Source organism: Phascolarctos cinereus, unplaced genomic scaffold (assembly GCF_003287225.1).
Source record: "Phascolarctos cinereus isolate Bilbo 61053 unplaced genomic scaffold, phaCin_HiC Scaffold_8;HRSCAF=390, whole genome shotgun sequence".
NCBI classification, from domain to species: Eukaryota; Metazoa; Chordata; class Mammalia; order Diprotodontia; family Phascolarctidae; genus Phascolarctos; species Phascolarctos cinereus.
This window is the reverse complement of record NW_027556291.1, coordinates 29,251,023-29,263,855: the sequence shown is the minus strand read 5'-3', so window position 1 is coordinate 29,263,855 and position 12,833 is coordinate 29,251,023.

Here is a 12,833-nt window from a genome sequence, read left to right as displayed (position 1 = left end):
TGGACACAACTCAAATGATTGAATAATTATTTGAACATTCCCCCTGCAGGTCACTTAAAATTCCCTATTTCCTGGTTAATTTTGTCTTTCAGCAATATAAGTTGAACTGAATGTCATTATGTTGACCATCTACTTCTGAGCTATGTTCAAGATTTTCTCCCCTCCTTTGTTGATTAGTGGAATTAGAATACTTGACCCCTGAGGTTACTCTGTATGCTTAGATTTAACAATATAAAGTTACTTCCCATCTGAAGTGTAAGTGTGGACATTTGAATTCATTCATCTTGATGGGCCCAGGACTAAGCTAATCGAGCTGTCCTGTCAGAATGACCTCCATCTGCTCCAGTTGTACAGATGTCACATTTTTAGGCTATGATAAAAGTCATGTCATGTGCAACAGGAGCATTTGGAGAAAAACCACATTGCCAGAAAATAAGGATTTCAGAGATTCTTGGGATGAGGAGCTCTGCCCTCTTAAAGCCTGGATGATTTTGGTCCAGACTTTCCTTGAAGCCTTCCATGAAGGCAAGGTCAGAGTCCCTTACTGACACCTATGTAGCTAATTTTACTTGTGCATAGCTCTCAATGTCAAAAGAGATTTACTGACATCAAGTATTAATTTGCCTTCCTTAAACAGAGAAATTCAGAATTTCAATGGGCCAAGCCTAAAGAATGCCCCTCCCATCTTGACAGCGATTATAGACATACAAAATGACTTTTGACTTGACCAACGAGGGGAAGCGCTTCACTTGACCGTGAACATTTGATATGACACATTTTTTTCTTGTTTTATTGTCCTACTGTGTATAAGTGTGCTAGGGGAAGATATGGAGATTGTGAAATTTAATGTCTTACACATACTTGGAGAATTGAATTGTATTCAATTGACCATTCATTTCTGAGCTATGTTGCTGATCTTTATCAGGCAGGGGCATGGGTTGGTTGGTTGGTTTCTGAGGACACTTTAACCTCTGAGACTTGTACTCACAGAAACACTAGTGTGTGATGGATTAGACAAGGCAAAAACTTGGAACTCCTATGATTGTCCTTCTGTGGTTTCCACCAAATTCATCTAGCATTCATCAATACCACCAGTTACAACTGCATGGCTAAGAAGAACGAGAATATTAAAAAGATGTTCCTCCGGCCGCCTCATGTGGACAATGTTCTTCATTTTGTCAATTCTGCGCAAAGAAGGATAGTGTCCATAGAGGCTACTGGCAAAGAATTTTGCAACTAAACATCAAGAATTTGGATGCGTTATTGGACCTAGATCACCACTCTGTCAATCCTGTGATGGTTGTGGATTGATACTCTGGTAACTGCCAACGAGGGGAGGAAGTCAAGTTTTAGGTTGCTCTAATTATTTGGACATTTTCCTTATATTCTGCTTAAATTCACCTTTAACCAATACATGCCAAACTGAATTGACTATCCATTTCTCACTTTGTACTAGATTTTCCTTCTTTTGCTTCACTGTCCAAACATAGATTCAGCAACAGAAAGCCAACTCCCACCCTGTGCATGAGAGTAGATAAAGGTTGACTCTTGCATCTTTATATATACACACAAACATGTGTACTATTTGTAAACAGGTCATCCAACACACTGTTGCTACCGTTTTCTATTATTTGGATCTTTAGAAGGAGCATAATAATAACCAAGAGACCATTCTTCCTGCCACTATGCCTTCCACGTGATCCAGTTGTTTTTATAGATTATGATAAAAGTCCCATCATATATAACAGTGGCATTTGAAGAAGAACCTTCCAGCCAGACACACAGGATTTCTGAGATGTCTGGACAAGGAACTCTGACCTCTAAAACTCTGGATGAGTTTTAGTGAATGAAAGTGAATGTTTTTTTAGACGTATTTCCTGAATTGAGTTTAATAGTAGCCTCTGGAAGTAAGCCGGAAGGGTTATTGTAAGGATCAAATGAGATAATATTTGAAAAAAGCACGGTGCCTGTCACACAGTAGGTACCACAAAAATCATTACCCCTTTTCCTAATTCAACTGACACTCATATTTTCAGCCCTTTTGCATATGAAGTTCATTCATCAGAAGAGGGGAATGGTTTGTGAGAATGAGAATTTCAAAAAGGAAAGAGTGATCTTTCCGCTGTTCCTCCAACTGCCTCACATATAGTTTTTTATTTTGTAGATGCTATGCAGAGAAGATTCGTGTCCGTAGAGAATGCTGGTTAAGTTCTTTGTATCTAAACAAACAAAGGTGTGGAAGGACTTTGCGGAAAAGAGCTCTAGCATGCCAAACCCCTGATGAATCTGGATCCAGACTTTGACTTGTGATCTCCTGGGAGAAGGCGTAAGTACTGCCATCTTGAGAGACTCATTCTGTTTTAGGCTAGCTCTACTTATTTGGATATGTTTTCCCCTACATCTTGGTTAACTTTGTCTGCCAGCAACATAAACGGAATTGAATGTCATTACACTGACCATCCATTTCTGAACTATGTTCAAGACCTTCTTCCTTCTTCTTTGATTAGGGGAATTGAATACTTAACCTTTCAGGTCACTTTGTATGCTGAGATTCAACAAAATAAAGTTACTACCCATCCTGAGTATGCATTTGGATAAGATAAACTGTTAGAGATTATTTCATTTGATCCCAGAATATTATGGGTGTTTTCCAAATGATATCATCTAAAACACATCGTTGCTCTGCAGTAGTAGCATGACTAAGACAGAATCCTTCTCTCCTGCCACCATGTCCTCCACAGGCCCCAGTTGTACAGATGTCACATTTTATAGTTTATCATAAAAGTCACGTCATGTACAACAGGGGCATTTGGTGAAGAACCTTCTTGCCCGACTATGAGAACTTCAGAGATGCTTGGGACAAGGAGTCCAGACTTTCCTTGAAGTCTTCCATGGAGGTGGGATAGAGAGTCCCTACTGACATCTAATGCAGATAATTAAATTCATGCATAACTTTGAACGTCAAGATGATTTCTTGATATCGTTACAATGTGGATCTCTCAAATAATGGGAGAGGACCTGGATTTCAGTGGATCACAGATGAAGAATGCCACTCCTGTCCTGATGGAGATATGATGGGCATGAAATGCAAAATAAATTGTGCATTTTTGGACATGGCCAATGAGGGGACTTGATTCACTTGACCGTGTACATTTGTTAGACTGATTTTTAAAAATAAGTGTAGTGTGTGTGTGTATGTACGTGAACACATGTCATGTTTGTGGATTTGAGGTTGGATAAGGACAACTAAGATCTTTTAGCTTCATGATCCCAGGATTTTATGCATCTTTCTTTAGCCAATGCCATGCAAAGCACAACATTACTCCAATTCTCCATTATTTGGCTCTGCAGTGGGAACATAAGAAGGAAAAATAATCTACCTACCACCATATCCTTCATGTGTCTTGGTTGTACTGGATACAATATCTTATATATTGTGATGAAAGCTGTATCACATACAGTAACAGCCCTTGGAAAAGAATCATCTCCCTAGATATCCAGTAGTTCACTGATGGTTGGGACAAGGAACTCCCCTACCCTGATGATCCAGACTTTCCTTGAATGTTTCCACAGTGGCGATTGAGGGGATCTTTTTTTTATATATAAATTTATTTATTTTTAGTTTTCAAAATTTACTTCCACAAGTTTTTGAGTTCCAAATTTTCACTCCATCTCACCCCTCCCCCCACCCCAAGATGGCATACATTCTGAATATCCCTTCCCCTAGTCTGTCCTCTCTTCTATCTCTTCCCCCCACCTTCTCTTATCCCCTTCCCCTTCTATTTTCCTGTAGGGCAGGATAGACTTCTGTACCCCATTTCCTGTATTTCTGTATTCCCAGTAGCATGTGAAAACATTTGTTTTAAACATACATTTTTAAAACTTCAGGTTTCCGATTTTCTCTCTTCCTCCCTCCCCACACACCCTCATTGAAAAGGCAAGCAACTCAATATAGGTTGTCTGTGTACAGTTATGCAAAACACTTCCATAGTAGACATGTTGTGAAAAACTAACTCTATTTCCCTTAATCCTATCCTGCCCTCCCATTTATTCTATTCTTTCTTTTGACCCTGTCCCTCCTCAGAAATGTTTACTTCCGATTACACCCTTTCCCAATCTGCCCTCCTCTCTATCATTCCCCTGCTTTCTTGTCCCCTTCTCCCCCTATTTTCCTGTAGGGTAAGACAGATTTCCATACCCAATTGAATGCGTATGTTATTCCCTCCTTAAGCCAAATCCTATGAGAATAAGATTCCCTCATTCCCTCTCACCTTCCCCTGTTTCCCCTCCACTGTAAGATCCTTTTCTTTTCTTTTTTTTTTGTGAGATAATTTACCCCATTCTATCTCTCCCTTTCTTCTTCTCTGAGTATAATCCTCCCTCATCCCTTAATTTTATTCGATTGAGGGGATCTTTACTGCCACCTAATACAGTTCATCATACTTGTGCATAGCTCTGAAAGTCAAGAGAGTTTTCTTCACATCAAGCCTAAATTTGCTTCCATGAAATCCACAAAGAAGACAAGGACTCCAGAGGATAAGTGAGGAGGCATGCTCCTCACTTGCTGATGGAGAGGTACAATGTATAATGAGATGTTCATTTTTGGACATGGCCAGTGGGGCATTTTCCTACACTTGGCTTCATATATTTGTTATGATGGTTTTCTTTCCTTTTTTATCATTGTGGGAGGGGGACTGGGTAGGATTGAGTGGAAAGATTAAAAGAGAATGAAAATTAATCCTTTTATATATATTTCTTGGATTGAGTTTAATTAATAGTAGCCCCTACCCCACAGGGTTGTTGCAAATCTCAAAAGAGAAATATTTGTCAAAAGAGCTTAACAGAGTGCCTGGCATACAACTGGCAATCTATAATTTTTAAATCCCTTCCCCTTCTTCCCATCTTCTAATTCAATTAAATTGATCATTTCTCAGCTATGTTATAGATGAGCTTAATTCTTCAGGCAGGGTGATGAATTGGTCTCTGAGGTGACTTTTGTTTCTGGGATTGGAAATCATAGAACCCCTACTATGTGGTAGATTAGATAAGGTAAAAACCTTGTGGAGATCTTGTAGGCCTCTATTCCTATGATTGGACTTTTGATGTTACTGCCAACTTCATTCAGCATTCACTAATACTGCAAGCTACATTTGGGTGTCTCAGAAGAATGAGTGTATCAGTGAATACCAAAATTTCCCAACTGCCTAATGTGGACAATGTTTTTTCATTTTGTAGATTCTGTGTGAAGAAGAACAGTGTCCATAGAGGATATTGGTGAAGTGTTTTGTGGCTAAACAACCACAAGTGTGGAAGGGATCTCTACCTTGTCAAATCTCTGATTGTCGCTCCAGACTCTGATGGATGATCTTTCCCATAGGAAGAGGGTGTAAGTACGGCTATCTTGGGAATCCTATGCTGTTTTAGGCTAGCTCTTATTATTTGGACATTTTCCCTGCATGGAACTTAAATCTGCCTCTAATCGATTTCTACTGAATTGAATATTTTTATACTAATCATCTATTTCTGACTTTGTTCAAGACTTTTCCTCCTTTTAGGTCTTCATTTAGGGGAATAGAACAGCTGACCTCTGAGGTCACTTTCTAAGGCAAGATTTGACAACATAAAGCTAATTCCCATCCTGAGTTTTCGATTGGATGAGCGCCACTAATGAGATCATTCAGCTTCACGATCTCAGGATATTATGGGACTTTTTCAATACAATGCCATCCAAAGCACATTACTCCAATTTTCCATTATTTTTCTCTGTAGTAGAAGCCTAACAAAGAAAAACCATCTGTGCTGATACCATGCTCTTCATGTGCTTCAACTGTACCAGATACAACATTTTATAAATTGTGATAAAAGGCTGTATCACGTACAATAGAGGCCCTTGGAGAAGAGCCTTCTTACCAGATAGCCAAGAGTTCAGAGATGATCCAGAAAATGAATTCTGCCCTCACAAACTCCATACTGTTGTTGGCACAGACCTTCTTTGAACCATATTTACCATGGTGTTGGAGAGGTTCTCTATTGCTACCAAATGCAATTCATTATACTTGTGTAGAAGAGATCTGTCTTCATCAAGCCTAAATTTGCCTCCATGAAATCCATACAGAGGATAAGGATTCTGGAGAGTAAAAGATAAGGTATACTCCTCACTTCCTGATGGAGAGGTGATGAGAATACCAAGCACAATAAGTTTGGTGATTTGTTAGACTTGGCCATCGAAGAATTTGCTTCACTTGGCTTTCACATTTGTTAGGATGGTTTTTCCTTTTTAAAATCAGTTTCTTTTTCTTTTTTTTTAAAATTCCCTTTATCAGGGGGCAGCTAGGTGGTGCAGTGGATAGAGCACCGGACCTGGAGTCAGTTCAAATTCGGCCTCAGACATATAACACTTACTAGCTGTGTGACCCAGGGCAAGTCACTTAACCCTGATGCCTAGCCAAAAAAACAAATTCCCTTTATCGTGTATGTGTGTGTGTGTGTGTGTGTGTGTGTGCGCGCGCCAGGGTAGAGGGGTAAGATTGGAGAGAGTAAAAGTTAATGCTTTTAGATATTTTTTCTTAATTGAGTTTAATTAATTGTAGCATCTACCTCATAGGGTGGTCATGTGGATGAAATGAGATAATATTTGTAAAAAGCACTTAGCAGGATTCCTGGCACACCTTTGGCGAACTAGAATTGCTTATTTCCTTTCCCTCTTTTCTTTTCCCTAATTCAGCTCAACTGATCATTTCTCAGCTAAGTTGTAGATGAACTTCATTCTTCTGGCAGGGGCATGGATTGGTTGATGTCTGAGCTCTCTTTGGTCTCCGACATTGGCAATCATAGAACCCCACCGTGTGTTGGATTAGATTCTGAGGTAAAAACTGTGCAAGATATCGTAGGCCTGTGTTTGTATGACTGGACTTTTGTTGTTTGCCTCAATTTCAAGAAGCACTCAGCAATACTGCAAACTAGATTTGATTGGCTGGGAAGAAGAAGCATACCAAAGAGAAAAGCAATGATCTTTCAGCCATTCCTCCACTTGCCTCATATAAACAAAATTCTTCATTTTATAAATTCTGTACAAAGAAGAATATCCAGAGAGGCTGTCGGTCAGAACTCTGTAGCTAAACAACCATGAATATAGAGGCACTGTTGGACACAGATCACTGCCCTGTCAATTCCATCATGAGTGTGGATTCATATTCTATGAGAGGAAAGCCAAAGTACTGCCATCTTGGGAAACCCATTCTGTCTGAGGCTGGCTCTAATTATGTGGACATTTTCCCTCTATTCAGCTTAAATTTTCCTCTAACTAATAAATGCTGAATTGAAAACCTTCCAGGTGGCCATCCATTTCTGAGACATGTTATAGATTTTCTTCTTCCTTCTTATTTTAGGAGAATAAAATAGCTGTCCTCTGAGGTCACTCTTTCCATGCTGAGATTCAACAACACATAAAGCTAATTCTCATCCTGCTTGTGAGGTGGGATAAAGACAATTCTCAGAGATCTTTCAGCTTGACAATCACAAATATTGTGTTTTTTTCAAGTAACACCATCCAATGCACTGTTACAATTTTCAACTCTTGGGCTCTGTAGGAGGATAGTGAAGACAAACCTATCTGCTTGTGACCACACCCTCCATCTGCCCCAGCTGTACAGATGTTACATTTTATAGATTGTGATAAAAGTAACATCATGTGCAACAGTGGCATTTGGAGATTAATCTTCCAGCCAAACAAACAGGATTTCAGAGGTGCTTGGGACAAGGCTCTATCTTGTCTCTGTCTACCACCTAAAATCTTAGCCACAAGGTGATCTGATTCATCGACCACATACATTTGTTATGATAGATTTTGCTATTATTGTTTTTTTTAATTGTTGTACAGTATATATTGTGTATGTCTGAATTTGTTGGGATTCGGGGAATATTTGGGGAGTATGAAAGTTACTGTTTTTAAACATTTCTTGAACCAAACTGCATTCAACTGAGCTATACTGCATTAGATAGGGGATGGATGGTTGACCTCTGAGGACAATCTTGTCTCTGAGACTGGACATATTAGAACCATTAGAATGCAGTGGATTAGATAAATTGAACATTGCTGGAGATCACATAGGCCTACCAAGACTAGACTCTATCAACTTCATGAAGCACTCCTAATCATGAGAGATAGACCTGGGTGGCCCAGAAGAATAAGCTACCAAAGAGAAAAGCAACCATTTTTTGAAGAACAATGTTCATTTTGTAAATTGTGTAGAAAGAAAAAAAGAGGCTGTTGGTCAAGAACTTTGAAGCTAAACAACCATGACTATGGAAGCACTGTTAGAAATGAATCATGACCCTAAAGATCCCGTGAGGATCAGTTCCAGAATCGATGAGAGGGGGAGTTAAGTACTGCCATCTTAGGAAATCTGTTCCGTTTAATGCTAGCTTTAATTATGTGGATATTTCCCCTCTATCTAGCTTAAATTTGCCTCTAACCAATAAATCCTGAGCTGAAAATCATCCAATAGACCATCCATTTGTGAGCTTTGCTCTAGATTTTCTTCTTTCCCCATTGTCTTTGAGGGGAATGGAATAGCTATCATCTAAGGTCATTCTGCAGGCTGAAATTAAGACAACATAAATCTAATCCAATCATGATGGGTGGGAGGTTGCATAAGGACACCTCTCAGATCTTTCAGATTGGTAATCAGAGATATTAAGGGTTCCCCCCCCCCCCGCCATGGCATCCAAAGCACAGCATTTTCTATCTTTTAAAAAACCATCTGTCCTGGCACCATGGCCTCCCAGTGCCTCAGTTGTACCAGATATAACATATATTATTATCAAAGTGTTATGCACAACAGTGGCTCTTGGAAAAGAACTTTCAGTCAGGTAGCCAAGAGTTCAGAGATGATTTGGACAAGGGACTCTCCCCTTTCAAGCCTCTGATAATTGCTGGTCCAGACTTTGCTAGAGCACTTCCATGATTGCGTTGGAGGGGGTCACTATCGCCACCTATTACAGCTCATTACATTAGTGCATTGCTCTCAATGTTCGGAGGGTTTTCTTAACATCCAGCCTAACTTTCCTCCATGAAATCTGCACAGAGAAGAGGGATTCCAAAGGATAAAAGATGAAACATTCCCGTTGTTTCATGATGGAGAGGTGATAGGTGTACAATGCACAATGAATCGTGCATTTTTGGAGATGGCCAAAGAGGGGATTTACTTAACTTGATATTCTACATTTGTTATGATAGTTTCTTTTTTTCTTGTTTTTTTTTTAAATCATTTTTTGATAGACGTAGGTGTGGTTAAAGGGGAAGATTTACAGAAAGTTAAACAATGCTTTTTACATACTTTCTGAATTGAGTTCAATTATAAGATAATATTTGTAAAGAGTGTTTAGAATATCTGGCACAGGGTTGACAATCTATATTCCCCTTGCCCTTGCCTCCCTTCTACTAATTCAATTCAATTGATCATTTGCTCCCCAACCATATTTTCAATGAGCTCCATTCTTAAGGCAGGGGGTATGGATTGATCTCTGAGATCTCTGAAACTGGAAATCAGAACCACTACTGTGTGGTGTAATATATGAGATAATAACTGTTAGAGATCTTGCAGGAGATCTGTGCTCCTCTGACTGTATTTTGCTGTTTCTACCAACTTCATCCAGGACTCTACAGTATTTCAAGCTATAATTGGGTGGTTCAGGTGAAGAAGCAGATCAAAGAGAAAAGCAATGCTCTTTCCTCCATTCCTTCAGCTGCCTCATGTGGACAATGTCCTTTTTGTAAATTCGGTACAAAGATGAATAGTTTATAGAGAGGCTGGTGGTCATGCACTTGCTAGCTAGACAGCCACGAATATGGAGGCATTGTTGGACATGGATCACTATTCTATCAAGTCTGTGATGACTGTGGATTGATATTCTGTGAGAAGAGAGGCCTTAAGTACTGCCATGATAGGAAACCCATTCTGTTTGATGCTGGCTCTAATCATGTAGTCATTTTCCCTACAGTCAGCTAAAATTTACCCATAATACACTCTGAATTGCAAACCTTCCAAGTGACCATGCATTTCTGAACTGTGTTAGAGATTTTCTTCCTCCTTATGGAATTGCTGTCCTCTGAGGTCATTCTCTGTGCTGAGGTTCAGAAATCCTTATACAGCTAACTGCCATCCTGGGGGTGAGGATGGATAAGGAAAACTCTCACATCTTTCAGCCTGGTGATTCTAGCATATTATGGTTTTGTTTTTCAACCAACATCATACAAAAGCACACCATTACTACCATTTTCCATTATTTGGTTCTGCATTAGGAGCACAACAATAAAGTCATCTATCCTCCCACCATGCCCTCTATGTGCCTCAGCGGTAACAGATAGAACATTTTGTATATTGTGGTAGAAGTTGTACCTAGTACAACCCATGGCTCTTGGAGAAGAGCTTTTCTGCCGGATAGCCAGGAGTTCAGTGCTGATGGAGACAAGGAAGCATGCCCTCTCAGCCAATGCCGTGATGATTTTTGGTCCAGATTTTCCTTGAACATTTTCATGGTGGTGTTGGAGGGCATCTCTTCTGTCTCCTAATGCAGTTCATTGTATTGGCTCTGAGTGTCATGAGAGTTTTCCTGACATCAAGTCTAAGTTAACCTCCATGAAATCCACAGAGCACCAGGCTTCCAGAGGATAAAAAAAAATGACTCATGCCCCTTGATTAATGACAGAGATGAGATGGGCACGAAATACAAAATGAATTATGCATTTTTGGACATAGCCAATGCAGGAATTTGCTTTATTTGACCATGCATATTTGTTATGATGGTTTTCTTTTTCTTTTTTTTTTTTCTTATGGTTGTATAGCGTGTGCTCATGAGTGTTGGGATTGAGGATAATTTAGAGAGAGTGAAAGTTAATGCTTTTTTACATTCTCCCTGCATTGAGTGTAATGAAGAGTAAGTAGCTTCTACCTGGCAGGATGGTCATGAGGATCAAGTGAGATAAATGTATAAAATGGGTTTATCACAGTGTCTTGCAAATAGTATGTGCTACAAAAATGCTAATTCCCTCCTCCATTACTTCTTTTCCCTAAGTTCAATTCAACTGATCATTCACTTCACATTTATGTTCTCAATGAGATTCATTTTTCAGTCAGGGTTGATTGACTTCCGAGGTCCCTTTGGTTTCTGGGATTCAAAATCATAGCAGCCCTACTCTATCTTGTAGGCCTATGTTCTCATGATTGTACTTTTGTGGTTTTCTCCAACTTCATCTAGCACTCACCTGTACTGCCCATTACAACTGTATGTCTCAGAAGAACAAGCAATTAAAGAGAAAAGCAATGATGATCAAACCATTCCTCCAGTCATCTCACATGGACAATGTTCTTCATTTTGTAGATTCTGTGCAAAGAATAGCACCCATGGAGAATGTTGCTAAAATGCTTTGTCATTAAACAACCAAGAATGTGGAAAGACTTTTGGAGAATCCCTGATGATAATGGATTCAGACCCTGACTGATGACTGCCCTTGAGCGGAGGCTGTAAGTACTGCCCTCTTGGGAAACCCATTCTATTTTGGGTTATCTCTAATTATTCGGATATTTTTCAGCATGTAACTTAAAGTTGCTTCTAACTAATGCATGTAATACGCGTGTTGTATCTTTACATTGACTATCCATTTCTGACTTTGTCAAGATTTTCCTCTTTTTCCTTTTTCATTTAGAGGAATGGAAAAATTGACCTCTGAGGTCATTTCCACCATTGTATTGACAACATGAAACTTATTTCCATGATGAGGCTGAAAAGGGACAACTCTCAGATCTTTCAGCATGGTGATCACAGGTTATTATTTTTAATTTTTCATTCAACCCCATCGAAAGCATATCATTATTGCCATTTTCCATTATTCAGTTCTGCAGTAGGAGCACAAAGGAAAATCATCTATCCTCCCACCATACCCTCCACATGCCTCAGTTTGTACCAGATACAACATTTTATATATTGTGATAAAAGTTGCATCTTGTACAGCCGTGGCTCTTGGAGAAGAACCTTTCGGCCACATAACCAGTAGTTCAGTGCTGGTCAAGACAAGGAACCCTGCCCTCTCAATGCCCTGATGATTTCTGGTCCAGATTTTCCTTCAACATTTCCATGGTGGTGTTGGAGGGGGATCTCTAATGCCACCAAATGCAGCTCATTATACCGATGCATTGTTCTGAACATCAAGATGGTTTTCTTGACATAAAGCTTAAATTTGCCTCCACGAAATCCACAGAGGGAAAGGTTTCCAGAAAGAGAGGACAAAGGTTGAAGCATGTCCCTCACTTCCACATGAAGAAGTGATGGCTAAGAATGCACAATGAATTGTGAATTTTTGGACAAGGCTGGTGAGGGGATTTGCTTCATTTGATTTTGTATGTTTGTTATGATCATTTTCTTTTTTCGTTTTCTAATCATTATTTCTTTTTTAATTGTTTTTATCATTTGTTTTGCAGGGGTGGATGTGGTTAAGGGGTAAGGTTTGAAGGGAGTGATTTTTTTTTTACACACTTTCTGAACTGAGTTTAATTAACAGTAGCATCTACCCTATAAGGTGATTGTGAGGATCAAATGAGGTATACAGTTGGAAACCTATAATTGCTTATTCCCTTCCTATCTTTTAATTCAATTCAATAGATAGAGGGTTTTTTTTCTCAGCTGTGTTGTAGATGAACTCCATTCTCGAGGCAGGGAGATAGACTGGTTGACCTTGGAGGTTCCTTTGGTATCTGAGATTGAAAATCAGAACCACTATTGTGTGCTGGATTAGATGAAGAAAAAATATGTGGGAGATCTTGTAGGTCTGTGTT